The 25607-nt window shown below is 55.5% G+C and overlaps 1 protein-coding gene across 2 annotated transcripts in view; it reads left to right on the top strand.

Moving 5' to 3' along the window:
• Positions 1-1744: 1744 nt before the first annotated feature.
• Cdh22 (cadherin 22) overlaps positions 1745-25607 on the top strand; it is a 123273-nt gene continuing 99410 nt past the window's right edge. The window contains exon 1 of one of the 2 annotated variants that reach the window (XM_040732786.1): positions 1745-2048. The gene's annotated coding sequence lies outside the window, so the exon portion shown is untranslated. The remainder of the gene's footprint in view (positions 2049-25607) is intronic. The other variant, XM_005084979.4, reaches the window with a different exon arrangement.

Raw genomic sequence — 25607 nt, 5'->3', positions numbered from 1 at the left:
ATGTGCTGCCTCAGTGTCCTCATTTGTAAAACAGGACTGATGTTGTATCTTCATAAAGGCAGAATCACGGACAGTTGTGATGATGGTGACTCTCCTGTGTTCCCAGAGTCCAGGACAGAGCCTCCCATGTGCCCAGAGGAGGTTTGTGGAAGAAAGAGTCAAAGATAAGGGCAGGAGGCGACCCTGAAGTGGGGGGGCTACATGTTGGGAGAGTAAAAGGTGAGGTTTTAATGGAGCTCTGGGGAGAAGAGACTTCTTAGAGCACCCCACTATGCGCAGTCAAATGCGCAGAAACCGCAGCAGTTCAGGCTCAAATAGCCTGTGGCCACGTAATCAGGTCAGACTCCCGAGAGAGCAGCACACACCCAGGCCTGGGTGAGGACAGGAAAGGAGGACCCACAGCCACAAAAGTGAGTCTGAGAGACGGGGAGAGCAGAGAGTGAAGGAAGGCACCTGGAAGGGCCGGCCTCTGGTCTGGGAAAGCATGAAAGGGTAGAAGCTAAGAATAGAGAGGAGGGGGAGGAGAGAGACCAGGAGAAGGGGCCGCACAAAAGCGAGGCTTGGGAGATCAATGAAGGGAATGAGCCGCCCGCGAGAAGGACTTAAGGGAGGGAGCTGGCTGTCGAGGCAGAGAATAAATCTCAAAATAAATAAGAGTGATGGAGTTTAGCAGGAAAGACTAGAAATGCAGCCACCCAGAGGGGAAGCCGGTCACCAGGGAGGAGGCTTGGGGTGGAAATTAGAGTGCCTGGTGGTGAGCAGGCCGGGTGAGCTGGAGTATGGCTCCCTGGAGACCCGCAGGAGTCAGGGTCTTGGAGGAGGGTGCAGCCACGTTAACTTCAGCGTCTGTTTTTCGGGCCAGGATGCCTGGCTAGGGACAGGCCGGCAAAGACACACAGTTGCAGGGTATACTTCAGCCACCTAGCTGGCACCTGCACAGCCAAGAGAAAAAGCAGTCCACGCTGAAAAGGCACGGGGCAGCGGGCTAGCTGAATTTGAGCAGGAATGGAAAAGTCAATTGCCGGTTTTCCAGGCATTTCTGGATGGTGGGAGGGTTTTATTAGACCGGTGCAAGAGGACACTAAGTTTCAGCTGGAGTGTCTTGCTTGCCTACTCTGGTGTTTTCCCCCCTTTGGCTGGAGGAAGGACTCCCAGAGTTCTCTCCCAAAGGGGGATGTCTGGCATGGCTCTCTTCCCAGGACAACTGACCTCCCACCTGCCAGCAGACTCCCTGCCCCAGAGCAGGGGCTCTGTCCACCTCAATGCACAGTGATTGTTTCTGAAGCCTCAGACTGTGCAAAGGGCCTTTCTGGGCAGCCAGCCAGGGGTGGCCACTTGAGAAGCCCGCCCCTACCTTCGCCTGCACCCCCTTCTTTTGAAGCCAGGCTTTCAGTGTGTGTGTGTGTGTGTGTGTGTGTGTGTGTGTGTGTGTGTGTGTGTGTGTGTGTGTGTGTGTGTGTGTAGGTTATGGCCAGGGGAGTAATGGGGACAGGGTCTAGTCTGCCACGGGTGCCTCGGGGCAGCTGAGGCTCCAGGCAGGGAGGGAGCAGAGCGTGCTCCCTCCTGGGGGCGCTCCCTTCGCGCGGATCGGGGCTGGGAGGAGGAGGAGCACTCCCCTAGGGGCTTTCCCGCGGCCGGCTGCAGGGGAGACGGAGCCTCGGGGCCCAGCGGGCGAGGGAGGGGCGCGGTCGGGGCGGGGGGCCGGGCTCCCCGGCTGGCTGCGGGGTCCGGCCCGGCGGCCGCCTGCGGCTCGGCGCGGCGCGGCGCTCCTGCCCGGCGGGCGCTGCATTCTCTGAGTCTCCACCAGAGGCTGCGGGAGGAAGGAAGGGATCCGTCCCTTGCACACTTCCCCCCTAGTCAGACACGCACACTCCCTCGCTCTCTCGCTCCTCCACACACGCGCGCACTCGCCGCCGCGGCTCCCCCTCTCGCTCCCGCTCTCCCTCGGCTCCTCCAGGCGGACGCCGGGGCCGGACCTGGCCGGGATCCCGCGGCTCGCTGGCGTCCCGAGGTTCGGGGACCAGGGTGCAGCCGGGCCGCTCCCCGAGGTAAGAGCGCGCAGCGCCTGCGGGAGGCCAGCCGATCGCCACCGGGGGAGGCTGCGGGCCGTGAGGGCTCACGGGCCGGGGAGAGGCGGGCGCGGCGCGGGCTCCGGGATAACGGCCCAAGCGCGCCCATCCCGCGCCCCCTCCCCGGCGGGGCGACGGGGACTTTCCCACGTCCAAACTTTCCCCGGCGCGGAGCCCAGCCCGGCCACCTCCCGGCCCCGGAGTCATGGTCCCTGCGCCCAGAGCTCGGGGATGCCCCGCAGGCCGGGGGGGTGGGGGGTGGCGGCGCCGGGGGTGCAGGGCCGGCGCTCGAGGAGGGGTGCGGACATGGTGAACCCGGCGTAGACACGGGCCGGGACCCTGGCGTCCCCACTGCCCACCCCGCACTGCCCGGGCTGGGCTCGTGGGCTCGCGGCCCCTCCCGGAGGCTCGGCGATCGGCGCGGCGGGAGCGTGTGCGCTGCGCGGGTGCGTGTGCGGGTCGGGCCGCCGAGACACGCGCGGCTGCGGCCACCCTGGGGTGGGGTGAGCCGGACAGGCTACGGGGACCCTTGCGACTCTGCCGACGTGACCCCTGCGCCCCTCGGCCGTCGGATGACATGCGGAGATCGAGGGGCAGCTCTGCCCTCTTCCTCCACACCCGACTCCGGGGGACTCTGTCCCCGCCACGGAGAAAGACCGGGCTTCACAAGCTCACGTCCAAAGCGAGCGTCACTCGGGACTGACCCTAGAGGCCCGGAGTGCGGATCGGGGAGGCGTGAACCGTGAGACCGTGAGGGCTGCAGGACCCTCGGTGGACACTAACCCTATCTGTGTCGCCTTTGCCTGGGGACCTGACCTCACCACTTCCGCTGTGGCCCGGTCGGGCTCCTGCCCCAGCTGGGGGGCTGCGGGAGACTACCCAGTCTGGTGCAGCCGGCGGAGCGCAGACAGAAACCGGAGTCCCCCGAGGTCTCCCCAAGCCACAGGGGCACCCCCTGCTGGCGGGCACAGGAGCGCCGGCAGGCTGAAGCCAGGCGGTTAGGTTGAAGACTTCCCACACTCGCGCTGCTGGGAACCCCCGACTTTCTCTACCTCTCTCCCTGATCTGTTGCTGGAGGATGTGCATTCCGGTCCTGCTTTACCAGAGTCTGATTCTAGCGCTCACCGTGTCCCAGAACTGGCTGGCCGGAGTGCCCAGCCTGGCCAGTGGCTTGTTTGCTAGCTTTGGCTGCCGCCTCTGCTGAGCTGCTGGAGGCGGGTGCTAGCTCCCACCCTCTTTCCCCCCTACTGTCCTGAAGCCCATCTATTAGGAGCACTATCCCTAGGTGTATCCCCCACGCTTGCCCATCAGTGCCCTCTTTGACTCTTGTTGGAATGTGGAGGCTTGGTCCATCTCATCCTTAGTGTGTCCACCTTCTTTCACCCAACCTGCTTCCTTCTCTCTCTGCTTGGTCAGGAGGCACCTTCTTCTCCAAGCCAGCTGGGTGCCTTGCCCTTTCCAGTGCTCCTGGAAGTCGCTGTGGTCCCTTAAATCCTGCTTGGGATCTGGATGGGGGTGTCTTGTGCTCTTCCCTCATTTTCAACGCCAAAACCTCTCAGCGGGTGCTTTGCCATGCAAGCTAGGGCTCTCGGCCTAGGGCACCTATCTCTGGGTCACCATGTCTTTCAATTTACCTGGGCTGCCCTCCTTCCTGTCTTAAAGTATCGGAAACAGGCTTCAGATCCGAAGGAGCACTGTCAAGAGGCAGAATGGGGATCCAGGTACCCTGACATCCAGGCCTCATCAATTCTATGTTGGGCGAATCTGAAGAGAAATTGATAGTTTCTTGTCCTTGGGCTGTGGGCAAAGCAGGAAGACGCTTCCATGCAGCATGAGGTATTTAAGGTAGATCCCTGAGCTCCTAGGGGAAGAAAAAGCAATTGAATGACTGAGAGAAACTGAAATGACAAACTGTTGTGACCCTGGGTACATGTGTAGTGTGTGTGTGTGTGTGTGTGTGTGTGTGTGTGTGTGTGTTTGTGTAAGGTGCTAGGGTCTTGGTTGATTCTCTGACAGTCTACAATTTGCACAAAGCCTCTGCCCTCTCTGGGCCCTCTGGGTCTCATTTTTGGGGTTCTGAGGCTCCCTGTGGGGGACTGGCTAGAGCTGGGACAGGGACCTTCAACACAGCAAAGTTTGGAACAGTTTATTTACCACACCAAATGGAGGAGTTGGCCAATTAAATTTCCTCTTTTGTCTGAGTTTTCTCCCCTTTTCTTCCATCAGGAAAATCCGTTGGAAATGTAGCTTCGGTTATGTGTGTGTGTGGGGGTGAGATCCTATTTATGTAACTGCACCTGTGCTGGGTGGCCTGGGATGGGCGGGTGCTTCTTAGTGAGGAAGAACATCCCAAGGAGAGGCAAGGCTGAGACCTCAGGTAGGGTCCTACCATTCCCCCTAGTGACAGGCAGTACCAGTCATACGTGGCTGGGAGGAGACCAGGACTTCAGTCCAGGCTCAGGAATCAAAGTCTTATTTCCCCCATGCCCCCCCCCCCACACACAAGGGCGGATCCCCTTCCCTAGCTTTGGCTCCTCGGAGTACACTTAAGATGGAATGCTTGAAGGGAGCCTCAGCTTCCTGGAACCTTCAGTTTTGTTTCTGGTGTCTCTAAAGAAAGCCTAGATACCCCCATCCCCACCCCACCCCCCCACTCCTGCTCTAATCAGGACAGGCTCTGAGCTTAACATTGTTATCAGGACCACAAGCATCATCAGACTTTGTCTCACGGGGAGTGGGCAACGACTAACTGGAAAGTTACATTTGCACCATGAGTTGAGTCCTTGTCTACGGGAGGGAGGCTGGATACTGGGAGGCTGGGGTATGGAACAGGGAGGCTGGAAGTGTAGTTGTCTTGTGCGGCTGGGCAGGCTGTTGACTGTCTCGAGGACACTTGGTTCAGGAGGAGAGGAGGGTCTGAGATCTATTTTAAGCTCCACTCAACAAGTAAGGTGCCCTAAAGGCAACCGCGTCTGCCTGGAGAAGGCACACTCTTGTCTAATTTGCAAAAAGGCTTCCGATGCGATGCTCTCGGGCCTGGGCCTACGTCACCACTTCGCCTCCGAAGATCCTGCTTTATTACTGCTAAGGGTGTGCACAGCGCCCACTCCTTAGCTGGGTCTCTTACAGGGGACTCGGCCTTCCTAAATCTGTGATCTGGGTCTTAGCATAAAAGGTTCCAGAGCCTGGAGGTGCTCCTTTCTGTCCTCCAGGCCCCACGTTACCTGCTGTCACATTGAGGGTTTGTTTCCCCCTCAGACCCACCAGCCTTTGGCTGTCTGCTTGCTGTTTGGCTCTGTCACTGCAACCTGGGTTTGTGACTTGTGGGCTGTGTGGCTTTGAACAAGTTACTTCACCTCTCTGTTGGGTTGTTGTGGGGGAAAAAGAAACAAAAGAAACCTGTACAAACCAGTTCCCTTAGCACTGTCCTGGGCACTCAGGATGCCCATAAACAAAGCATCGGTTATGGTAAAATTCCTCTGTTGATAATCCTGAAGGCAATGGCTTCTCCCTGCTTTGCCACAATTGCTTGGCCACCTGGGGGCTAGAATCTGGCTGCCTCTGACCTCAGACTCCTCCTATTCTTCCAGGGTAGTGGAAACTGGCCGGCTAAGCAGCCAGTGGCAAAGGAAGGTTCTAGATTCTCACAGATTCATTTTGTCCTAGTTTCTGCCTTCTGTGCCCTGACCCACCCCGTAATTCCCAATCTGACTCAGGTGTCTTGGCTTTGAAAAGTCTAAACTGTGGTGGTAACCTCCTTGCCAGTCTCCAGGCCTCCAGTCTCTCCTACCCCAGCCCTGGCTGCAGTTGAGCAATAGTTCCCCGGCACAGGTGGGATCGCGTCACTTGCTTGATTAAAACCCCTCCATGGCTCCCCATTGCCTACTGAATTAAGTCCAGACTCTGCACAGTGACATTCAAGGTCCTTGTGATCCGTCTGCATCCTCCTTTATCTCCAACTGTGCCTCCAACCTGACAGTCCCGCACAAGGCCAGACCTGCCTTCCTCAGAATGGCCTGTGCAAAGATCTCCTGAAGCCCCCCTGGCAAACCCAAGTGGCATTTTTCCCCATGTCCACCCATACACTTGTCTGTGACGCCATCCATCCGTTCATGATCCAGTTGGAAAAATACATGTACACCCGTGTCTGCTAAGCCTGTATGTGTGCAAGGCATTGTGCTCAGAGTGAGAGACACAGCTGTGAGCCCGAGCCAGCGAGAGGCCAGTGGCCCAACACACACGATTAAGCAGTTCCCATCACCATGGTTAGAGCTGTGGATGAGCAGCAGAGACTTTCAGAAAGAGTGAGGTATAAGCAGGGCCCTGCAGGATTGAATAACGGTCCTCCAAGGAGTGAAAATGAGGCGGGCACTGGAGAGGAAGGCAGGCTCCAAGCTCAGGGTTGTGGAGGTCCCCCGAGGGGAGGGGGAATAGGGGTGGGAAGCTGCAAGCCCAGTGAACCCTATGGGGCTGCAGAAGCAGGTCCAGCGGGGCTGGAGAGCCACAGGAAGCAGAAAGGTAATAGGATGGCATCTTTGAGCCGTGGGGACCCTGAGGGCTCTCAGCAAGGGAAGCACCCGGTGACATTTGCCTGGAGAAGCCTCAGCCCCAGCTGTGGGGAGAGTGGATAGATTGGGAAGCCAGGTCCAGGGATGCCACTGCTGGGCTGCTCTGAGGGCTGCATGTGGGACCTTCGAGGGCTGGATGAATGCAGAGGCGTAGGGATGTCCGTTTCTGGACCGTGAGGCTGTTGGGCCACCGTGATAATAAATACGAGGCAGGGGCTGCAGAAGTGGTGGGGACCAGCTAGGGACAGATGCATGTGAGAAGCTGGTGGGACCTGCAAATGGGGATACCCAGGGGACAGTTGGGGCTGGAAGCATGTCTGTGAGGTCCCAAGGATGAAGGGGTTCATTCCATGTCTAGTCAAAAGCATAGAGAGGTCTGCGGGGCTCTGAATCCCCCAGACCAGGTGCTGCCCAGGGAGCCCTGTGGGACCACCCAGGGATCACCCCCTGCCTCAAATCCTAGCAGTGGAGCTTAGGTTTCCCCATGGGCGACTTCGTTATTGTTCTCAGCATGGTGGCTCAATGTTTCTCAGCCAGAGTCACTTTTGGTCCCCAACGGACATCAGGTGATATCTAGAAATGTCTGTGGGTCAAAGACCATTACTGGCACCCAGTGGGTGAAACCTGACCCTAATGACACTGCCAAACCACCTACCATCCACAGGATGTCCCCACCTGTGGCCACTCCATCACCGAGAACTCTGCAGTACCAAGATCAGTGCAGGGGCTGAAGACCCAGCCCTGGGGGAGGCCCCATCGAGGCCAGTGTGGACATTTCCTTCGGGCTCCTGGGTGTGGACCTTGGTCTGTGGCACACGGCCAACACTGCCTCTGCTGCATCAAGCGTGGGCTTGGGGAGGGGCTTACAGTCACACAGTGTGGGAACCAGCATACCTGTGGCTCCCACATAGGGAGAGAGCCACAGCCCCGAGGCCGAGGGCTGCTGCCCAGTGTGTAGTTCACCAGCCCCCTCTCCTGGTCTTGCTGGTTTCTGTCATTTGTTTCTAATTAGGGCATGTAGATTTTGTTATTCTTTTACATTTCATTGTTATTATTGTGTGTATGTGTGTGAGTGTGCGTGTGCATGTGTGTGATGTGCCATGTAGGTGTGGACACATGTGCCGTGCATGCTTGTGGTCGGCAGAGGACAGATTTGTGGGGTCAGTTCTGTCCTTCCATCTTCATGCGGGTTCTGGGGACTGATCTGGGTCTGCAGGCTTGAGAGGTGAGTGCCTTTCTTTGCTGAGCCATCTTTCTGACCTTGGCTCCTATGGTTGGTTCTGAGAAACAGTCTCTTGTGCCTCTGATCTCAGATTCACTTTGTAGGTGAGAATGACCTTGAACTTCTGGCCCTTCTGCGTCTGCCTCCCGAGTGCTGGTATCACGAGCATGAGTTACCATGCCTGGAGTGCTGGTATTGTAACTGTGAGTCAGCATGACTGCCTTATGCAGTATTGGGGATCGAACTCAGGGCTTCATCTATGCTAGGCAAGCACTCTACTGAGTGCTATTCAGGTCAGTGTTTCTCAACCAGGGCCACCTTTGGCCCCCAAAGGACATTGGGTGGTGTCTAGAAATGTCTCTGGGTCAAAGGCCATTCATTGTTAGATGCTATTTTTTCCCAAATAGTTGAGTCACAGATAAACAAAATGAGAAACAGTAGCTTGCTGACCAAGAGCATTGTCTCTGGAGGCCAAGAGAACCACCCTTTCAGCCTAGCTCACCGCTGCTCGGCTGTAGGACCTGTTTCCTCACCTAGGAAACAGTTAACTTGCCTCCTGTGAGAAGGGAGGAGACACTGACACAGGGCAGAGCCTGTGGCTTAGGGAGAGTGTACTCGTGTAAGTGTGCACACGTGCGCCCGCGTGTCTTTTTACCCATGAAAGCGTTTTTTTAATTAGCCATGATTCCACTACCCCTTGGCCATGCTCTTGTTGACATAGATTGAAAATGAAAATAAGAATGGCTTCATGCTTTGCACGTGTCCCTTGGTAGCCTGCTTTGTTGCTGGGTAGTGCGTTGTGAGCGTCTTACCATTTCAATGAGTAGATATCCACATCACCATTTTTTAATAGCTGCCCAGCCTGCCATTGTGTGGCTGTCCATAATTCACTCGGCCAGCCCCTGCGGTTGGACACTTGGGTTGCTCCCAACCCTTCGCGATTACAAACAATTCCGCTGTGAGAATCCTTGTACACACATCTTCACGCTCGTGTCCAGTGATTTCCTTGGGGACTGCTTGAACATTTTTGGCAGGAGGTACATGGCACTGACCCGATTCTTTAAGTAGAAGCCTTTAGGCCCAGCAAGGCTGGGGGGGGGGGTCTCTGGGGAATGTGGAGGGGGCTGGGTGCTGGGGGAACACTGGGGCTCCGAGAAGGCAGGTTGTGATGTTAAGATGTGGCCAGCTCAGTGAGTGGTGACCGCGAAGGTCACACTCCTCCCTTGTTGTCACTGGAGAGTGGGGCACTTTGATGGGCAGAGTGGCAGACACCAGGCAGACAGGGACGGGAGGTGGACAGTCTGAGGCGGGCTGACGGATGGGTAGCAGAGGCAGGTGGATCCAGGTCAGCAGGCAGACAAGATGACGGACAGGTGACAAGCTGGGCAGATTCAAGTGTCCAGAGAGAGGACTGCAGCCTCAGGGTGGGGCCTGCAGAGACAATGAGCTGACATTGTGCTTTAGGGACTAAAGAAGCGGAGGGGGAGATAATAGCCTGGCCTCAGAGGCTCCATGGCGTGTGGCTTCAGTCATACAAACAGCTGTGTGTGGGTTTATGCACTTGGAGTTGAAAGACCTTAGGGACCAATCAGCAACTCACTGTGTGCACAGGTACTCGCCCCAGAAAGGGGGCCTGCAGTGACCTCTTGGGTCCAGTTTCAAGTCCGCTTCTTCACAGGCCCCCTCTTCTGAATGAGCTTGAAGGGGAACAGGGTAGGACTAGGGGTGTGGCTTGGCTGTAGAGTGCCCAGATGTGTGAAGCCCTGGATTTGATCCCCAGCTCCAGGTAAAACTGGAGGCAGGAGGACCATAAATTCAAGGTCGTCCTTGGCTACATAGTGAGTTCAAAGCCAGCCTGGTCTACATGAGGCCTTGTCTCAGAGCGGAAAATGAGCAAAACAAGGGAAGGGAGGAGAGCAGTGGACAGAGGTCTGCCACTGAGTGGCCAAAGGGCACTGGCGGGAGGAAGAGCCCGTCCCACTTCTAGGACAGTGTGATCAATCGCAGGACCCTGCAAAGGGCACAGGAGCCAGACTGCCATTTACCAGCAGAGGGACCTGAGACATGTCACCAGCCTTTGGGCTTCTGTGCTGACCTCCCCTGTGGGGAGGATCTGAGCATTCACCCGTGGGGAAGGGTTTAGAAGCCGTGAACACTGATAGTGTACTGTTTGCACCTGTTACACACACACAAACAAACACACACACAAACACACACACACAAACACACACACACAAACACACACACACACACACACACACACGAGTAGGTGTGTCGTAAGCACATCTCAACAAAGTGGCTCACTGGACGCAGATCATGGGGGACAGTCCCAGAGCTGTGGATTGAGTCATGGCACTGCTGTGGTTGGGGGGCTTCCTGGAGAGAGGGCAAAGTGAAGTGGGAGTGGCTTGGTGATGTCCGGTTGAGAGTTGGTGGCCAAGGTGGCCAGAGCACGGAGGGCAGAAGGGGAGGAGAGGGAGAGGAGGGGAGGGGGAGGGGAGGGGAGGGGAAGGAAGGGGAAGGTTCCTCCAGGCTGAGCAGGTGAAGGGGAGGAGAGGGAGGGAAGGGGAGGGGAAGGTTCCTCCAGGCTGAGCAGGTGAAGGGGAGGAGGGGAGGCAGGCGATGGGAGACACCACAGCGGGCTGGCTGGACTTTCAGGAGGAACTTAAAGGAAAGAGGGCAGGGAACAGGGCAGCGCCAGAATCACCCAGAAGACAGTGAGGGAGGACTGAAAGAGGTTGTGGGGAACAAGGGACCGAGTGAAAAGCTCCAGACAGTCACCTAGACCAGGAGCAGCCTGGTTGCAGGAGACGCTATGGAGAAAGGAGAGAAACGGGACAATACAGCAAGCCTGGTTATGTCTCTGTCTCTCTGTCTCTCTCTCTCTGTATGTGTGTGTGTGTGTGTGTGTGTGTGTGTGTGTAAGAGAACTAGGGCTCATTAATCAAATCAGGGGAGTCTATGCTTGAGAGACTCCCAGAAAAGCTGAGATTCTGCTGACATTTTTCAGGCACCTAGCACCCCACCTAATGCCATCCATCCTTTGGTCATTTTCCAACCCGTCACCCACCCACCCCCATCCAAACATTGAGCTGCCTCTGCCCACCTAGCCGCCCACCGCTGTCCACCCACACTCGCCGCCCACCCGCCTGCACCCCGCCCTCCTGCACCCCGCCCTCCTGCACCCCGCCCGCCTGCACCCCGCCTGCCTGCACCCCGCCCTCCTGCACCCCGCCCGCCTGCACCCCGCCCTCCTGCACCCCGCCCTCCTGCACCCCGCCCTCCTGCACTTTCCATCTTCTCACTGCCCACCTGTCTGCTGTCTCCTGTCAGTGGATACACCCGCTTACTCATCCATTCACAGCGCGCTTCTTACAAGCCTACTATGTGCCCACCTTGGGTGAGATCTTGACACAAATGCTTGGAGATACCTGTTGATGAAGACAGACTAGAAAAGACAGTGAAAGACAGCGGACTCCTTAACCTGGAGGACAGGAACTAGAAAGAGACTTCGTGCCCTCATAGCTGTGAGGGGTTCTGATGGACTGTGGCCTGGAGATGAGCTGTGCTCCCAGAGTGCTGGCTGCTAATACTGCACAAATCTGCTGTTTGTTTTCCTTGGATTCTGTGAGTATGTGTAGACACACGCACACCCTTACATCCACATCTGCCTAAGCTGGCAATGTCTCCTCAAAGCCGTAGTTGCTGTCAATCATCTCGTAGCTCCTCCCACTGGGGGCTCTGTTAGCCCCAACTGTAGGCACAAAGTAGGTGCTCCATAGCAGCATCTGGATGGAGAAGCTCACTCAACTCAGCTGAATGAGAAGCGAGGAATGGGCAGAGGAAACTGGACGGATCAAGGCTAGCTAGCTAGAGGACTCTGTAGAGATCATCACACTGTCTGCCTGTGTCTGCCGGTGTGTGGGGGGGGGGGTTGAGCAAAGAGGCCAGACTGGGATGCTTGTGGGTGGGTAGTGGAGGAATCTGGGTGTGACCTTGGAGAAAGGCGTGTGTGTGTGTGTGTGTGTGTGTGTGTGTGATGGAGTTGCAGGAGGGAGGTGCCTGCACAGCAAGAGGACACGCCTGTGGGGAAGTGAAGGTGGGTTAAAGCGGGGCACTGGCGTCAGGGCAGGAGCAGCAGGGTTCACTGGTTTCCAGAAGAACCCTAGAACAAGGGATTCTCCCTCAGCCCCACGCCTCCACAGCCAATGTTTGTCCCCCAGGCATCCTCCGGTCGGTCGTGAGAGCCCTGGCCTCCTTCCTGTGGAGCCTATGTCCTTTCCTGTCCCCTCATAAGCCCTGTCCAGCCTTCGGTTGAGACTCTGGCCGAGCTCCCACTGGCTCCTGGGGAACGCTGTCTTCTTGGGCACAGGCCTCCCTCCTCACTGTCCAGAACAGAACCTAGGCTAGACTTCCAAAGTATGCCAGCCCCTACACAGCCCCAGATCCTGTCATGGAGTCCCTCGACCACCCCCCTGGATCATGGTACTCACCCTCTTGCCCTAATAAGTACCTGACCACTTTGCTTAGCTGCTTCTAATGTTCCCTTCCTGCTGTGAGCCCAAGTTCCTAATAGGAAATTTCTGCTTTCTACTCTCTCTCTCTCTCTCTCTCTCTCTCATTCACACACATGTACACACACTCGCACACACACACACACACACACACACACACACCTTGTAAATTCTCACAGACCATCATTCTCTCCACAGACTCTTATCCCCAAGCTCAGTCCTGGCCCCTTCTGGAGCCTGGTGGCTCCCTCCCTCCATAAGCAGTAGCACTGATGCCCCCCGGCGTGTGACAGCCAGCCGGTGGAGGTGCCAGCTCCCCCACCGCTCCGGGGTCTCTGCATCCACTCTGCAGGCCTTGAGAAAAAAGCCCTGGATCTGGGCCCGTGAGTCCCTCCCACCACCTGCCCACCACCTCGTGGCTCTGGGAAGAGGGAAACTTGCAGGTTAGCCGGCTGCGTTGATGGTGGGTACCAGCCGTGCTGGCAGCTCCACCGGGCTTGGCTCACAGGCCAGAGAATCCGGACTTGCTGTTTCTGGGTTAGCAAAACAATCACAAATTAGAGAAAATGTTTTGGGAAATTGCTCTACTGCACGGGAGGGAGGCCGCCGTTGAGGGGGGGAGCATGGGAGGAAGGGAGCACAGGGAGAGGGAGAGGGAACAGGAGAAGGGGGGAGGGAGAGAGCCCAGGGAGGGGAGGGGGAGGGGGAGGGAGGGAGGGAGGGAGGATGGAAGCAATGACTGTCAGCTCCAGAGCTTTCCCTTGACACTCAAGGCCCCATCTTGTCTCCTGACACACACAGTTCTCCACCTGCTGAGCCAGACACACCTGCCCCAGCTAGTGTCACACCAAGGCTGTCTTCCGTCTACCAACTTTGCTGAACCCCTTCAGCCACCCTCAGTGTCCTTTCTACCCTCTGTTTCCTGCTGGAACCCGGATTATCTCTCTTGACAGGCTGCATATTCACCACCTGACACTGGGCAAATCTCTTTGACTCCCTGAGCCTCAGTTTCTTCATCTTTACAATGGGTTGCTGGTGTTACCCCAGGTGAATGAGGGGATGGATACACGGTGTCCATCTCTCTCACACAGGCACTGGGTACCACTTTAATGAGGATGCCCCTGCAAGGCTTCCTGCCTTCCAGAAGAGCAGAGCTCTTGGCAGCAGTTATCTCTGAAACATCACAGCTCTCCCGCTGAGGCCTGCTGTGTTCATGTCTGCCCAGGTCTCCCCTGCTGAGTAACGGAGAGGTCTTCGAGTTTCAAGGCAAGATCTAGTGAGAGGTGTCCCGAGAGAGGAAGGTGAAACCCATAAGGTTCTGTCTTATAAGTAATCCCTCCATCAGCCCCGCCCCACACAATGCCTGTTTTCTGTCTAGAGGAATTCGGAGAACAGCCAAGAGCAGGAGTTCTGAAGCAGCCTGGTCCTCCTGACTACCAGCCACATGACACATGGCTGCCTCAGTTTCCCCACTGTAAGACGACGTTGATAATCAGCCTCTGATTACCAAGTTGGGGGGAGGTGAATGATATTTGTACAGTGCTTAGCATGGTACCTGGTGCCTCTCTACGGGTTTGCTGATAAAATGGCAAGGGGGTGGAGCCACTGAGTAGACTGTAGGCAAGAGCTGGGAGCTCCGGTGAGGCAGCAGGCTTCTGCAGAGTGGGCATCCCGTGGGCACGTCCTGACAAGGAGGAAGCAAGGGGAGTCTCCAGGCCAGGGGCTCTTTTTTGGATCCTACAGGCATCCATCTAGGACAGGCTGGGCTGGGGAAGGTGCCCACACGGGAGGCTCTGAGCGAGCGCTCCAGGGTGCTCAGGAAGCTCACAGACCCCATTTGCCCTTCCTCTCGTCCAGCAGTGGGAGATGAGGAGGTCCGTGTGTCCTGACAGAAGGAGGCCTCGGGGAACTCACCCAGCAGTGGGCAGGGTGGGAGAGGTGTCCTGGGAGCCCCCTTGTCAGTCAGAGGGTGCCGAGAGCCCTGTTCTCACTGCTGTACAGTGAGCCAGTGTCCTTGCCCAAGGGGACTCTAGTGTGCCAGTGTGTGTGTGTGTGCTTTGCAAGCAGGTGTGTGCACCCTTGTGTGTATATGTGGAGGTCAAATCAGGCACTGGGTGTGCTCTCTCGGTCTTCACTTTTCTTCCTGAGACAGGGTTTGTCACTGAACCGGAAACTTTGCCTGGGCTAACACTATGGCCAGCAGAGCCCTGAGGAACAACTGTCTCTGCCCAGTGCCCGGCTTTTTACACGACAGCTGCAGATTCAAACTCATGTCTTTGTGCTTGCATAGCAAGTATTTTTACCCAGTGGGCATCTCCCAAGTCTTCCCAGAGGCAATCTTAGATCTTAATCTCTCTTCTCACAGCCTCAGTTTCCCCTTCTGCAGAGTCCTCCCACTTGCCGCTTGCTTACTTTCTTTCAAACCTTTCCCCAAGTGGAGGATGGGAGGGGCCACAGAGGAGAGTTTGAACAAACTGGGACTGCAGACAAAACTTGGGATTGGTTGGCCAGCACCATTCTTTTTCCCGGTTGCCATAGCAGCCATTTCCCGGGGTTGTCAGTGATGAAACTCATAACATTGTTTTCAAATAATCCGTGTAATTGAAATAACAATTGAGCTGTTAACTCGTCTCTCACACTCAGGCTAGGACAGCTCCTCCCTCCACACCCTCCTCCCCACCCGGAAGTCCTGTCCCTTCCAAGCTCCCTATGAGGCTTCAGTCTTGGGGGTTGGAGGAAGCATGGCTTTCCCACTACAGTGTAGAATCATCAGAGTTTAGGACCCCCAAGCTGAATTAGAACTTGAAAAGAGGGTGCCCCTCCTTTTTTTGTAACTTGAGTTTCAAAGAAGGAAAAGAGCGTGGCCAGGGCCACGCAGGAAATAGGAGCATGGAGGAGCAGCCCTGAGTTTTGGTGCAGGTTGGAAGTGCTGTATTGAGAAGCGCAGACATCAAGCCCAGAGCTGCCCCTGATTTTGTGTGCATCGCCCACCTTTCTCCCCACTTTGCAGGTAGATAGACTGAGGCCTGCAGAGCTGTTCATACAAGTGTCTTTCTAACTTCAGAAAATAATAAATGGGTCTGAAAGAGTATTTCTGCAAAGCAGGAGCTGAGACAAGACCCAGGTCCTTAGTCAGGACTTTCTGGAGGAAGATTCACGTGACTCAGAGTGAGAGGCAGGGGCCCCTCAAGGAGCTGGATGGGAAGGAAATGGCTGGATATTGGAAGTGCGTATGTGGTGAGTGCAGGTGCCCAGAAGGTTGTGGGACGGATAGAAGAATGGCAAGTGTCTGGGAGCAGGCAGGAAGGCAGGGCCGACAGACGGCTCCCTGTGGATGCCTCGCAGAGGATAAAACGCATAAAAAAATGTCTGGTCTCCATCCAAGGTGCTCTCTGAGTCCGCAGACTGTGTGGGTGGCTGGGGTAGCAGGCACTGGCTAGCATTGGGGGTAGGGCAGTCCTCAGAATGCAAAACAAGGGGACAGCAAGAAGCTGGCTTCCCTCGCTGGAGTCTTGAGGGTGGCACTGCCAGTCAGGGGCCTTATTACTCTTCTATTCCCCATCATTCATACTCAGTAGTTACTATCTACCTACTCTGAGCCAGGAACCGGGGTGTAAGGATCAGGTAGACTTATAGACTTATACCTTCAAGGACTCTTTCAATCTAATAGGACATGTGTGTGTGTGTGTGTGTGTGTGTGTGTGCACGCGCACACACACACACACTGGAGCAAATAGTTTGGGCTCAGGCTTGAAGGCTGAATAGGAGTTCTCTCATAAGAACTTTCCATTGGAAGACCTGTAAACGAGGCAGGGAAGCATTTACAGTTTCGGGGACACCTGGAGGCTTGTGTGCCTGGAGGGTTGGCCACCTGACAACAAATGGCAGATCAAGGGTACTGAGCTATAGGGACAGGAATGTCATTTGGAGTTGGGGCAGCAGCCAGGACTGACTGCTGAAACCTTGGCCTGTCAGAAAACAGGTGAGAGGTACTGGGTTCAAACTGCCTGATTCTTGGGTGATTCTCTGTTTGTTTGTTTGTTTGTTTTTATGTGCATTGGTGTTTTGCCTATATGTGTGTCTGTGTAAGGTTGTAGGATTCTCAGGAACTGGAGTTACATACAGACTGTTGTGAACTGACATGTGGGTGCTGGGAATTGAACCCAGATCCTTTGGAGGAACAACCAATGAGTGCTCTTAACCAGTGAGCCTCCTGGGCTATTTTCACACTGCCATAGTTAGGCAAAGGACAGGCCCACCTCAGCTCAGCCAGGAAGCCAGGGCTGCAGCATTCCTGGAGGGGGAAAAACCTGTATGGGTTCCTGGACAGACAGCTGGGGCTGGCTCATATCAGTATTTCTGTAGGACACTCCCCTGGGGGACCATGGTTCCAGCAGGAGGCTGGACTGAGCACTTCGCTGACCCCAAATGACCTTGAGGAAGGTGCCTTCTCTCTGATCTGTGCTTCCCATGCCCATCTGTCACAGGATTCTCCTCCTGGCCCAGCCTTGGGATCAGTATTTCCATTAAAGCAAGGAGCAGTTTGTTCCACGCCTTGGCAATGTCTGGATACAGCTGGAATCATCATATCTAGTGGACATAGTAGAGGCTGGACAGCTGCTAAGCACTGTTCTGGAACTAGCAAGATGTTATAGCAGGTTCCTTAGGCACCGGCACCTAAGCCTGGTGACCTGAGTTAGATCCCAAGGACCTACATACTGGAAGGAAAGACCTGAATCCCCAGGATGTCTTCTAACTCCACACATGTGCCAAGGCATGCACATACCAACACACACACACACACCACACACACACACACACACACACACACACACACACACACACGCACGCACGCACGCACGCACGATGTGCACACAAATGTAATTAAAAAGAAATGACCCAGCCCAATCAGCCCTGGGGCTGAGGTGGAGAAGCAGAAATCTGCCTGTTTGTGACAGTAAGATGCAGCTGTGGGAGTGGGCACGGGTAGCAGTGCAGACGTACTTCCCAGCTGTCGTGCAGAGAAGCACAAGTGGCCTTGATGTTGGGCAGTCCCGGAGGTGTGGAGAGACACTTGACCTCTCTGGGATGTGGCTGCTTCATCAAGGATGGTAATCATCGTACCTAAGCAGCACACGTTGAGAGGTTGGCCAGGATCACGAATACACATGGCGGGGAAGGCGGGGAAAGCAGATGGTAGCATAGGAAGTCAGGGGACCCTGACTGTGAGCACCTGACCTGAAACCCTAGCCATCTCAGTGCTAGCCTGCTGCCCAGACTTGGGGGATCGTTGGTGACTTTCCCAGGCTCTCTGAACCTCCGTGGTTTCTCAGTGAGACGGGGAAGATAATGGTGCCCACCTCACGGGCCTGATGACAGGCACGTGATCCCAGCATTTGGGAGGTAGAGGCAAGAGGATCTGGCGTTCAAGGTCATCCTCCAAGACAGAGTCCATGGCCAGCCTGGGCTCCATGAGACCCTGTGTCAGCACTAAGGAAGGAGGAAACAGTGGGTTGTGGGCTGAGCTGTGAGGATGTGGATGGCTGTGGTCATGAGGACGTGAGCCTCTTGAACTGCACTGGCAGGGGGCACGGGCTACCTGGGACGGCTCCCTGCCACCCTGCAGGTCCCCACCCCACAGCCTCATGGTCCCTGTTGAAGCCCTCAGTTGCCTGGCCCTGCCCTGGCCCTCTCTTTCTCTCAGCATCCCTCCCCTGCTTGGCTTCAGTCTCAGCTCCTAGGACTGACTCTCTCCTTCCTCCCCTCCATCCTCTCTACCTTCAGAGCCCCTTGTTCAGCCATGGTCAGGGGCAATAGGGGGAAGATGAATTCACAGGGATCCAGGGACAGATGGCCTGCAAGGCCCTCATCCCACAGCCCTGACCCAGTTAGATGAACCCTTGACTACCCTTCAGAGAATGGGGAATTCTGGGCTTCTTCTTGACACAGGAGTAGGCCACTGTGGGTTGATTAGGGCCACCAGCCTCTGCACACATGCCGGCAGCAGTACCCTCCCTACCTGCAACCAAGATGTGTCCAGACAAGTGTCACCTAAGTGACAGACTCACCACTGTCCTCTAAGTGGCCAACTCACCCTGGCAGACATCTCTGACTGTGCTAGAGTGTGGCTGTAAAATGTGAGCCCTGTCCCAGTGTCCTGGAGAGAGACTTTGTAACCCCAACCAGTGTTCTCCAGTTGAGCCGTTTGTCCCTTCTCCCACTGGAGTTCCTGTCCCTGACAAAGTTTCCCAAGCAGCTAGTGCTAGTGTGTCTTTTCTGTCTTGAACACTCAGCCCAGCAAGAAACTGAACCCTGACTTCAAATCTCAGCAGCCTGCTCCCCATACTGAGTTCAACTCAGACCCCAGTCCTCAACTTTATCCCTGCCTTAACTTTTCCAGAACTTAACTTTTCTTTTTCAGGAACTTAAGCAGAAATCCCAATTCAGAGGACCCAGGTATAGCTCAAAGGGCTTGCCTAATGCACAAAAGGACTTGGGTTCAGTCAATAGAAAAAAAGGAGAAAAAACCCTCCAAAACCCAAAGACCTAACCAACCAAACAAAAAACCCAAAACAAACAACACCTACAACAACAAACCACCTCCCCAGTCCAAACTTTAATTCCAAAACAGACTCTGGATCCTCCCAGCTCTGCTTCCAGGCCCCATCCCTGACCCCTCTGGTCTCGGGGACTTGGGGGCTCAGCAAAGATTCGGGAAAGGCCTCCGGAGGCGGGGTCTGAACTCTGTCCTTCATCTGTGTCTTTATCCAGACACTGGACACGCTCCATGTTCCACTCTGGAGGGGTGTGGCCCCACTGTCTTCTGGAGAGACAGGCAGTGACAACCAAAGACTCCCTTGTCACTTAAGAGCCGAACACAGCAGTGTTAGGGAAGACTGCCCTCCATGTGGAGTCAGTGCAAAGCGAGGGGGAGGGGCTTCCTGAGTCAGGCCAGTGTTCACTTCTGGCTTGCTGTTCTCCTGGGCGGGGAGAAGAGGAACTGCATTGCAAGGGACAGCTTGTGGGGACTATGCAGTGATTTGGGGTTGGTCCTTTAAGCAGACTCCTAAAGGCTAGGAAAGCAGGAGCCAAGAAGACTTGAGGGAGCCTGGAATTCCAGGCCAGGAAACCAGCAAATGCAAAGTCCCTGAGGCAGGATCATAGCTGGTAGGTTTGGGAAGCAGCCAGAGCCTGCTAGGACCGGAAGGGAGGAGAAGGATGCAGGAAGAGATAGCTGGCTCTCAGGAACCATTTCATTCTGAGTAAGACAAGAAGCCAAAGAACTTTCTGGGGAAGGAATATTGTGTTTTAACACCTTGGCAGAGAGCACACCATAGGGGCTAGGGCAGAAGCAGCCGGGAGGTGAGAGGTGACCATCCTTGTGGCCGGCCCAGCTGCTGACAACCACAGTGCTGGGATTGGCCAGATTCTGGCTCCACTGTAAGACTGGCAGGATTCAGTGATGGACAGGATGCCGGTGTGAGATGGAGCCAAGTCGAGAGTGACTCCCAGGGCGTTGGCAGACACAGCTGGGATCAGAGAGGCACTAGTTAGGGGAAGAGAGGCAACCTTGACCTTGGAGTCATCTCGCCATCCTTTGTGCATGGTGACAACGGTGGTTTTGAGCATGGTCTCCACCTCTGCACTGGACAGACAGGCGACTCTACTGTCTGGGGATTCGGGGAGAGATACAGATGCATGCATGTGGCTACATGGGGAACCTCTGGGGTTGCCTGTGCAGGGGCCAGGTGCAGACAGAGTGGTCTGGAGCCATCGGGTTAGGAGGCAGGTGAGTAGACATCAGAGGAAGCAGGGCAGCCGGAAGGGTGGAGACCAGACGGTCCGCAAGGTGTGGGCACAGAGAGGTACGGACACAGGGACGTCCGTGAGGCCACTCGGTAGCCAGATGGGTTTCATGCACTGGAGGGGACCGTGGAGCCCAGAGTAAGAAATAAAGAATTCATCATCAAACTGGATCTGGGTGGGTATTCTAGAGAGGGTAAACCACAGCCGTCACAGTGGCTAACTGAGGGCATGGTCCCCAGCCCGTCAGACCACAGCTTTCCCTCTTTCTCCCAAACCCATGAAGAGGTCATCTTGGAGTTTTTCATGAGCAGTCCCTCTCCCTACTCTCTCTGCCTAGGACCTTCTGATCATGTCTTGAGGATTCTGCCTCCTATGTATCCCCAGGCACAGCATGGACACTCACTGCCCCCAGGCCACTGTGGGTAACCACCTAGACAGTAGCCTCAAATCTTCAGTTTCTTTCTGAGCCACACTGCGAGTCCCCAGTAGGTGGGGGAAGGATAGCGTTCAACAGCCGCCCATATTGTCCTTAGGATGAAATTTAAAATTTAACAAGACTCGCGGGATCCTGTGAGCTGTCCTCCCCATCTCCCTGACTCCTTCCTGCCTATCACTCAGCCTGCCTGCTCTTCTTCGCCTGGTGCAATCCACCTGCCCTGACTTTTAACCTCTGCTGTTTTCTCTGCCTGGTGTCCTCTGCCTCCCCAAACATCCCTGCCCCTAGTCTGAGAAAATGTCGCCTCCCTGGGGAGCCCTTCACTGGACCCCAGACTGTCCCTCCGTTTGACACGCCCTCCTGCTCATTTCTTAGCTAGTCATCACCGTGTACATGAGCCCCAAGTTAATGATGGCAAGAGCTGACAGTTACTAAATGCTCCACGGTGATCCAGAGCCTGCTAAATGTTTTACATACTCTGTCTGCTCCGTTATTCCTACGAGGGCTTCCCTCCCGCAGCAGAGAACACTTAGATCCAGGAGGGCTGCTGGTGCAAGGTCATGCAGATAGCAAAGAGCTAGCCTGGGCTAGGACTCCAGAGGCTCCCCCACACTTGTGTTTCCTCCGTGATCTTAGACCCCAGGAGCACAAGGGCATGTCTTGCTTACTGTTGCCTCCCAGGTCCCTCAGAGGACTCTGGATATTTGTTGAATAAAGCCTCGACTGAGCGTCTAAATGGAGGTTTAAACAACACTGGGCTCCTGGTGTAGGAATGCCGGCAAGAGGCCTCAGCCACAGACAGGATGAGAGCCAAGGGCTTCCAGAGCAGAGGGATGAGTGCAGACTTGGCTCCAGGCCTCGGGAGCCACGGGGCTTTCTTGAGCGGAGGAGGGTAGAGCTTATTTGAGTGTTTGAGTAAGAGCCCGCCGCTGGCTGTGGAGGAGGGGCCAGAGGTGGGGTCCTTCCCAGCCAGGCAGCCAGGCAGGCCTAGCACCCGCCCCCTCCCACTTGGCCCCATTAGCATTCTGCTTGCGGCTGGGCTCCACAATTAACACAAAGGTACAGTCATTCATTCTGACTGGCGGACTCGGGGGATCAGCCGATGGGGGCTGGCTGCGCGGGGCTTCTGCTGGGAAGGCATGTCACAGCACAGCGGCCACCGAAATGAAAAGCTATTAATAACGATCCCGGAACTTCACTCCCATCAGCTGTTTGTTTAAAGGTGTTCGGTACTCGGGAGTCGCCTGATTTATGTGGGCAATAACGCGCCCCGGTCGGCCCCGCGCTTTTTAAAGCAGTGCTAATGGGGTGCGACGGAGATGCCCGAGGGACGCTGGGGAATAAGGCCGCAGGGCCAGGCCCATCCGGCTCTGACCTCAACTCCCGGCCCCGAACCGTCTTAGGTCTGGAGGTGAAAAAAAAGAGGAGAGCCGAGTTCACCCTAGCTTGAGCATGGCTCGTTTCCTTTCTGCCTCAGTTTCCCCATTTTTACTTTGGGTAAGAAAATGCTTGGTTGCGCAGTTGGTGGGAGGAGCCTGTGAGAAGCATAGAGCGAACGCTTGATAAAGGAACACTTGATAAAGTCTTAGCTTGTCTCTCTGTTCGTGTGCGTGTGTGTGCGCGTGCCTGTATGTGCGTGTGTGTGTGTGTGTGTGTGTACACACATATGTGAGGGTGCACACTCGTGTGTGTAGACCTGTAAAGGCACGGGTCTACCTTGTGGGGTGGTGTTCCTCGGTGCTGCTGAGCTTGCTCTTTTGAGATATGGTCTCTCACTGAACTGAAGCTGGCAGAGTAGGCTAGGTAGCCAGTGAGCCCCAGAGACCCCTGACTCTACTTCCCCAGTCCTGGGGTGTTTAACCCATGCCACCACGCCTGACTTTTATCTGGGCTGCAGGGTTTTGAACCAAGGTCCTCATGTTTGTGTGGCAAGCACTTTACCTACTGGGTCATCTTTCTCTTCTTTGTAACAAAACAAAACAAACAAAAAACTGTCTCTGCCACCTACCCTGCCCTCTCCTGGAAGGACAGTCATTTGGACCACACTCTGGTTTACCAAGCAGAGACACTTGTATCTGATTCTGAAATGACTGAAGGCCTGGCAACGATGCTGGGTGAGAGATGGTGCCGTACCCATTTAATAGTTCTGGAGACTGAGGCTCAGAAACAAGAGAGGTGTCAGGCCACCCAGCCTGAAGTCTGCCGTACTGTGGGCATGGAAGGAAGACATGCTGTCCGGCCAGTGACGCTTCAGGCACTTAGCAGGAGCCACACTCCCCGCAAGCTTGTTGATTGAAAAGAAAGAAGCATCAGACCTGGATCTTTGTCTTGGAGGCCCAGCCCTCCCCCCAACACCTGTCCCTTAACCCCAGGAGATCCAGATCCTAAGGGAGACTCTGAGTACTTAAGGAGACACAGATGAGACTACTCTAGGGCAGGCCTCCTGAGCCTCGGTCCCACCGATGGTTAGGGGGGACAGTTCTGTGTGCTTGGGGTGTTTGGCAGCATCTCTGGTCTCTTCTCACTAGCTACCAGCCGCAGATTCCCAGGTGTCACCAGAGGCGCTGTCTGTACATGCAGCAGATGTTCTGTGGGTGGTAAAAGTCCTCCATGATTGTGGACCATTGAGATCAGAGCAACGTCCGCCCGGGAGAGGTTTGCATTGTGGTCGGAGTTATGGCCAGTGACTTGCGTGCGTCACCTGGTCAGTGACCAGAGAAGTAATGTCACGTCTCACCTTCAGCCTCCCGGGAGAACTTACTCTTTGCCAGAACCAAACACCAGGCATCTCTGCAACTGTCGCTGACCTGGTCTACAGACAGGGTAGTCAGAGGGCACACCAAGATGAGCTTCCCAGAATGCACTGCTGCTACGCGTGAAGACCGAGGGCCCCACCTAGGTTCTGAGGTAAAGGAGAAATCTGAAGACTATGTGTGATCAGGGCTGGCCGAGTGCTCAGGGGGAGGAAGGTGCAGCCTAGGAAAGGCAGGAAGATAGGAATGGGGCAGGGTAAGGGGATGGGGAAGCGGCCTGCGCGGTCCTGAGGTAGATGTCTGCCCCCTCCCATATGAAATGCTCTGTTTCTGCAGAGGACACACAGTGCCATCTGACCCCTGTTTGTCCCCAGCCAGCCTCCTCTCAAAGGACTCACCACATGGAGGTAGCAGAGACATAAAAGCCACAGCTTCCAGTTTCAGATTGCAGCCTTGGCAAGTCACACAACCAAGTGTGACATCCACGGTACTTAACAGCCACCCCAGCAGAGGCATCTGCTGGGGAAACAGGTGACACGTGGACTAGCCAGTGGGGCTGGCTGGAGATGGGCTCTGGGTCTGCACTTGGGTTTCACTGAGACCATGCAGCTACACACAGATCCACAGGAGGGGCCAGGGGGTCTAATCGATGGGGAGCCCCAGGACAGCAATGTGTATACAGTAGGCATTCAATAAAGCTTCCCAGAGGACTCAGTAGGTACCAAGCCAGAATGCTCTACATTAGGCTCCCAGGCTGGCAAGGACTTAGCAGTGTAGACGGTGAGGACTCAGCTTCCTACAGAACTCAGGCACAGGAAGCTGAGAAACGGTCTGGTCGTGAGTCACGTCACCCACAACCAGAGTGCATGGTCACCCACTCCACAGAGGCCCCAGCTGAGGCTTTGGGCCCCACGTCCCCATCCTCGGGATGTTCGCCCTCCCCTGAGGTCCTGGAACACCAGCTGTCACACACCAAGGAGGACGCGGATCCTTCACTCCATCCTGGCCCAGCTAGCCCCCCTCAGCATGTTTAGGCAGCTTGTCATTACAAAATCCATTTTCTTATCTCTCCTCCAGTATCTATTTTTTCTAATTCTTACTTAACGAGCTCCCCTGAAAATAAGAAAATCATTGGAACAATTTTCTTAAGTGTGAAAGATTAGTCTGAAATCGGCATTAAAGGGACTAATTGCCTTCATTCTCCCACCTTTCCGACAGCCGCTTGTGAGCCGCGAGCTCATTCGTCTGTTGCTCCTGGGAGTCCATCAACACTGGCATGCCTGGCTTTGCTTGGGGAAGTGCTTGTGCGTGACTGTGTGTGCACTTGTGACTGAGAGAGGCCGGACATGGGGCAGATCGTCCCACAGCCCTGACTCTGTGTGAAGTGACTCCCTAGGACTCTGGGTGTAAGGAGTGAAGCAAGTCAGAATCAGGTATGGGTGGGTGCCAGGGCTGGGCAGGCTTGAGTCAGTCCACCTAGTCTGCCATGCTCCTAGAGGTCTGAGTTCCCAGTTGCTCACAGTCTGAGTTACTGTACGCAGCTCCCTCTACCTCTCTGGGCCTCGGTCTCTTCATCTGTCAAATGGGCATGATATCTTGTAGCCATGGTATTAATTGCAGTGTGCGCCTGCTGCAGAAGGAAGGCTTTGTCCACGCAGTGACTCCAACCCCTTGATCCTTACTAATAGGTCCCAAGGCAGTATTGCCATTAGCCCAGTGCACAGATGAAGCAGAGGACCAGAGAGGCTAGGTTAGGAGGCCAGACCACACAGAGTTTGGTACCCCCGATCACCTGGAGAGACACCTGGCCGGCTCCCTCTGAGCCTCGCTTTATTATCGGCGCTTCTTTCTGTGGCCTGGTGTGATGAGAGTCACATGCTGCATTGCACTCTAAACAGAACGTGACTTGCAGAAGTAAAGGAGAGCATTGGAGAAACTTGCTTGTGGGCTTACGGCCTGGGAAAGGGCAAAATTAAGCAGGAGCGCATGACCAAGTCTGGACAACCCTCAAAATCAGACCGCACATCTGTGCACCCCAGCTCTCTTGCATCTGGCCGGCAACGCAGAAGGACCTCCCTCCCGACTGAGACAGGGGTGGGTTGACAAGTGATGATGCCCAGCAGCAGACAGGGATTCCAGGTTCAGCCCCACACCTGGGCTCCCCGGCTCCCACCCACTCCCGTTCCCTTTCCCTGGGTGGGGGAACCTCGCTAGGGGAGGAGGATAAGCTCTGAGAAGA

The sequence above is a fragment of the Mesocricetus auratus genome, unplaced genomic scaffold (genome assembly GCF_017639785.1).
Source record: "Mesocricetus auratus isolate SY011 unplaced genomic scaffold, BCM_Maur_2.0 Super-Scaffold_100028, whole genome shotgun sequence".
NCBI lineage: Eukaryota > Metazoa > Chordata > Mammalia > Rodentia > Cricetidae > Mesocricetus > Mesocricetus auratus.
Note: the sequence above shows the minus strand (reverse complement) of the source record. Positions and strands in the feature narration are given on the sequence as shown.